A 6,506-nucleotide genomic window follows, 5' to 3' on the forward strand; every position below is an offset into this window, starting at 1 on the left:
GTTGTGTCAAGTAAATGTTACTATTGAATGATATGTGTAGGATGCATGGGATGTGATAAATTATTTTATTATGAAATTGTGATTGAGATTGTGTGTAAGTGATAATCATTTGGTACATAATGGATTGTGAATTACATGATTGTTGAGATGTTGTATGTTTTGAGTTGTGAGCCATGAATTATGTAATCACACAACTGTAAGACCCTTTAAGGGCGACGAGTTAATGCGCGATGAGTTGTGATGAGATCCACTATGGGAACCCGACTATTTTAATCACTTGAGGCGCGATGAGTTAAAATATATATATAATTGAGATTTTGAAAACAATTGAGTAGTTGTGTGCATTGCATAATTCATAGGTAGAGTCTGTGTGTTCAAATGTTTTTTCTGGGTTGGACCTGAATCAGGAGGGAGAGGCTCTGACGAACTCTTCGGAGTGTAGGCCTTGGGGGTCATCCGGTTTGAGTGCTCCTTTAAGCCTGTGTCAATCCCACATGGTTGGAGCATTCTCACAAAACAACGTGACTCTGACTGGTCTCCTGATGATTTCACTCAGTGAGAGTGACCTGACCTACCCATTGTGAGGCATGTCCTGTCATGTACTCCTAGGCGCCTGACGAGGTTTTTCATTGAAATATGGTACCACATTGCATGTAGGCTTGAGTCTAGTGTATTTGTCGCATAACGCTTGTGTTTGACTTTCATTGAGTTAATAATTGTGGTTTGATATTATTTTCTGGAGTGTGTGAACTCGAATGGGTGTGAATAATGTGTGTGGTTTTGTGAAGTGATGCTATTTATATAAATTCAGCTTTAAGTATTATATGTTTCAGATGCTCTAATGTTTTATTATATATGAATGTGATAACTCACTCCCAATGTGTGTTTGTGTTTGGGCTAATTGCCTTTTTGTTTCAGGTGAGCCATCATATGAAGAGTTCCATGATAGAGCCAGAGAGACTTAGTGTATGATAGAGACATGCTATAATTTCCGTAAACGATATAATTGTGTTATGTTTTCCGTTTTAGTTTTCTTTATTTATTCAGCATAGACGACCTTGTTTTGAGTCGGGATAACTTTGTTTTTATTCGAACAATTTCTACTATGTTTTCATTAAATGGATGTGAACCCTTTATCTTTTGAAATTAATTTAAAGTCAATGTGTTTAAAAAAAATCCGCATGATTTTATTTCCTTTTATTCGTTATTTGTGAGGGTAGAGGGTGTCACATACTACTATAAATGTCTTGACCCCTCATAATCATGATTTTCTTTATGGGGCATTGAGAGGCAATGTGACCTCTCCCAAGACATTTGAAGCATTTAATGTTGCTAGTCCTTTCTTGGGAACTAGTCTTAGGGGTGGATTTCTCTATGTTCTTATCCTTATCTTCCTCGGGTTTTGAAGGTGCAGCCCCCAAAATTCCTTGGGTTTGGTCCTTCCTTGGATAAGAGTGAAAGCCATAAGATTTTGAAGGAGGCTTTCTTTTAAGTTTTTGCTTCATTCTTATACAAAGTTGGACTAGCTCATCTAAGTTCCTATATGGAAGGAGTTCAACCTTGTCCCTCACTTCCATATTAAGCCCACTAAGGAACCTAGCTATGCTTGTTCTTTCCTCCTCCCTAAGTCCAGCTCTTAAAAGGAGTAGTTTCATTTGTTGTCTATATTCTTCAACACCCATACTCCCTTATCTAAGCCTTTGGAGCTTGTCCATAAGCTCCCTTTCATAGTAGGAGGGAATGTGCCTCTTCCTAAGGGCACTCTTAAGATCATTCCAATACTCTACTGGAGGATCCCCATGAATCCTCCGTTCCCTAACAAGGGAAGTCCACCAATAGAGGGCATACCCTTGAAAGCTAAGGGTAGCCAATGGAACTTTTCTCTCTTCACTAATATGATGGCAAGCAAAGAGTTGTTCAACCTTCATTTCCCAATCTAAGAAGGCCTCAACGTTATCTTTTCCATGGAAATATGGGACGCTAATGTTAACCTCTTGAGGCCTTCTATCCTTTTCTATTCTTTGGAAATGATATTTAGTATGTGAACTATGGCGCCCTCTATAATAGTCACTAAGTTCTTCACTTAAACTCTTGCAAGAGTCATGACTACTATAGGAAGCAAGTTTTTCTCTTTTCATTTCTTTCATTATTTTTCTTCTTTCTTTGTCTCTTATTTGTTCTCTCTCATCTTGATTTATTTCTACCCTCTCTTTTCCTTTTTCTTTTCTTTCTAGTTTTTCTTTCCATAACTTGAGGGAACTCAACTCATCTAAGATTCTAGATAGAGGATCCTTATGACTAGTACCCTCACCGTTAACACTAGATGAATGATAACTCATGTTGGTTCCTAAGTTGTGGTTCTTTCTTGTTGGGGGTTTGTAAAAAGTAAAAGATAGGGTTCAAATGAACTCAAGATAAGCATGATAAACAAGAAGAAAGTATTATGTAATTACAAGATAAACTAGGTGTGACTAGTAAAAGATAAAAAGCTATGAAAGTAAGCAAGAAATTAAAGTGCAAGAAATGTAAACTAGGCGGATCCTAGGAGTGTATGGATGACAACATTTAAGGTTCCCAAAAAAACACTCTCTATCCTAAGGGAAAATTGCCTAAAATTATTACACACAAATGGAAGTTTGGTAACCTATTGGAGGCTCCCAACACACTTCGAATGAAAGGCCTTTTTGTTACAAAACTTGAAAGCAATGAAGGTAAGTAAATTACCAGTTACAAAATTACAAAACGGTCCTCAATGAGGCTAAGTGGTGAACTTTGTGACTATTATGAAGGAAGGCATAGGTCACATCTTAGACCTCACTCCCTTAGGAGAGAAATGAAAGAAAGCCTCAAGAGGCTAACATTAACCTCTCATACTTCCATGGGAAGGACAATGTAGAGGCTTACTTAGATTAGGAAATAAGGGTAGAGCAACAACTTAAAAGAAAGTCTACTTCAAAATCTTATGGCTCTCACTCTTATCCAAAGAAAGACCAAGGTCTAGGAATCTTAGGGGAAGCACCTTCTAAGCCCAAAGATGATAAGGGGAAGACACTAGAAAAGCAACCCCCTAAGGCTAGTATACAAGAGAAGACTAGCTCTATAAAGTGTTTTAAATGTCTTGGAAGAGGACACATTACTTCTCAATTCCCCACCAAGAAAACCATGATTATGAGGGGCAGGGACATTTATAGTAACCAAGATGAGGCTACTACTTCACCTTCCTCTAGTGAAAGTGAAGAAGCAAAAGGGGAAGAATCTAGTGAAGAAATCTACCCCCGAGAAGAAGGACAACCATTAATGGTTAAGAATGAGTGTAAGGAAGTAAATGTCTCCTCAAAGATGTTAGCTAAGAAGGAAAGTCATTTTACAATAAAGACAAACATTAAAGAAACTTCCCCTCTTAGACAACCTCCACAATTTCTCCTTTGTCAAAAGACACTTGTTAGCACTGTCACACCTCTTGGGCTTGAGGTTATTCCTCAAGTAAATGAGTTGTTGGATGAGGGTTTGGTTCGTAAGAGCTTAAATCCTTGTGCTTTGTTGGTGCCCAAAATAGGTATTATTAGGCACCAAATCACTAAAATAGGTGGTATGATGAATGTGTTGAGTGGTGCAACCCTCTTTTGTAACTCATGCACTCAACATCTTCATTATTTGTGTACATAGGGACTCATTAGGTAGGTTTGTTCTTATTTTTTGTTTCAATACAAACCTAGGTGCTCATATGGGACACCTTAGGTTTGTCATACTTTTTGGTAGGAGTAATCAACATGAGAATATAAAAAAAGGTACATTTTATTGCATTACTTTCCGTAATTTTTTAAATGGTGATCAAGGGGTTCCCACGAACCCTAAGAGAATAAAGGTCATTCTTGAGTGGTCCACTCCACTAAGTATAAGGAAAATTTGGGGCTTCCAAGACTTAACGAACTTTTACAAAAGGTTTGTCCCATATTTTTCTATACTTGTAGCATCACTCATTGAGTTGGTGAGGAACCATGTTCCCTCATGGGAAGATGCCCAGGAAATGGGTTTTCAGACCTTACCTTACTCCAACAAACCAAATACCACTAATATATATGTTTTTATTCTTTTTACAAGTGTTGAGGGAAGAAGCCCAGAGTTTCAAGAACCTCTGGATTTGAGGTCAAATCCTTTTCAAGGGGGAGGGGATGATGCAATCCTACCCCCCAAGGGCATTGGATAGAAGACTCCAAGAAGATTGGGCCAGAGATGCAAGAGAAGGCCCTAGGGTTCTCATGAGCCTTAGGGTAGATTTTGGGCCCATAGGCTAAGTATGAGCACACTTATCTTTGTACATATTAGATTAAGGTTTCATTATTTTTGGTGTAGAAGCAAGCTTCATGATGATGAATCAAGTTAATTCACGTAGTTTTGATGATGACAAAGATGATGACAAAAAGCTCAAGAGAATGATTTCAAGATTGAGTCAACAAGTTCAAGATCAAGATTAATTTCAAGTTTCATGAAAAGAAATCCAGAAGATTCAAGAGAAGTTTGATTTCAAGATTCACGAAAAGATGAATTCAAGATTCAAGAGAAGAAATCAAGAAGACTTCATAAGGGAAGTACTGAAAAGATTTTTCAAAAACAAACATAGCACAGTTTTGTTTTTCAAAAGAGTTTTTCTCAAAATTTTCTAAGTTACCAGAGTTTTTACTCTCTGGTAATCGATTACGAGTTTCATGTAATCGATTACCAGTGGCAAAGTTTGATTTCAAAAGCTTTTAATTGAATTTGCAACGTTCCAATTGATTTTTAAATGGTGTAATCAATTACAATATATTGGTAATTGATTACCAGTGTATCTGAACATTGAAATTCAAATTCAATTGTGAAGAGTCACATCTTTTCATAAAATGCTTTGTGTAATCAATTACATGGTTTTGGTAATCGATTACCAGTGACAAGTTTTGAATAAAAATCAAGAGATGTAACTCTTCAAAGGGTTTTCAGGTTTTTCTCAAGGTTATAACTCTTCCAATGGTTTATCTTGACCAGACATGAAGAGTCTATAAAAGTAAGACCTTGACTTGCATTTCAATAACTTTTCATATATATTCTTTTACAACCTTTGAATCTCTTTGAACATCTTTTTGAACTTCTTCTTCTTCTTCTTCTTCTTCTTTTGCCAAAAGCTTTCTGAGTGTTCTGGTTTCCAAACTTTGTTCTTTCACAGAAAACAAAAGTGTGTTGTATCTTTTCATTCTCTTCTCCCTTTGCCAAAAAGAATTCGCCAAGGACTAACCGCCTGAATTCTTTTTGTGTCTCTCTTCTCTCTTTTCCAAAAGAACGAAGGACTAACCGCCTGAATTCTTTTGTGTCTCCCTTCTCCCTTTTCAAAGAATTCAAAATGACACAGTCTGAGAATTCTTTTGATTCATCCCTTTCCCTTAAACAAAAGATTTCAAAGGACTAACCGCCTAAGAACTTTGTCTTAACACATTGGAGGGTACATCCTTTGTGGTACAAGTAGAGGGTACATCTACTTGGGTTGTTGTAACTGAGAACAAGAGAGGGTATATCTCTTGTGGATTAGTTCAAGTGGAGGGTACATCCACTTGGTTGTTCAAAGAAAACAAGGGAGGGTACATCCCTTGTGGATTTTTGCTTGTAAAGGTTTTTACAAGGTTAAAAAAAAATCCCAAGGACCGCAGGTCGCTTGGGGACTGGATGTAGGCACGGGCTGTTGCCGAACCAGTATAAAATTCTTGTGTTTGTCTTCTTCTTCCCTACACTCTTTAATTTCCGCTGTGCACTTAAATTATCGCTTTTACTTTTGGTTAAGTTTCTATTTCTTTTCTTTACTTTCTTAACATTATAGTAAGAGCCTACTTGAATCTAGTAACATTAAGAAGGATAGATTTTTAATTAGTAAAGGTTCATTAATAATTAATTCAACCCCCCCTTCTTAATTATTTCGAGGCCACTTGATCCAACATTTGGGCCTTGTATTTAGAGCTCCATAATGTAGGTAGGGCACTCTATCATCTCACTTTCATATCCCATGTGAACAGCTGTACTATCTCTCTAAGGCAAAAATTGGATATGAGATGGGTGGATGTTCCGAGGCTATGTTTTAAAGAAAAGACGTTGGATCTATGACGTCATTACAGACAATGCGGATGATATGGTTGTATAAATAGTAAGAAAGATTCCTCATTATGATCCCAAAACCACATCCGAAATTCACATTAGGAGCTTAAATTTCTCTAAAACTCTTGCCAACTACACCATACCAGATGACTTCTACGTGGGCGTATATGCGTACCGATGCTATGAGCTCAAGGGCAAAGCTGTAAGTGCCATGGGGACATGCTGCCTGATAGATTCTATAGTATGATGATCAAGTGACTACTGAATAAGCGTTGATACCTCTAGATGATCTATTCACGCACGAGCTCTGATTCTCTTAACTCCTATCTATATATCACCGTGACGCGTGTGTCGTGAGTCCGCATCCATTCACGCGTGGGGAAACTTCC

Source organism: Glycine max, chromosome 1 (assembly GCF_000004515.6).
Source record: "Glycine max cultivar Williams 82 chromosome 1, Glycine_max_v4.0, whole genome shotgun sequence".
NCBI lineage: Eukaryota > Viridiplantae > Streptophyta > Magnoliopsida > Fabales > Fabaceae > Glycine > Glycine max.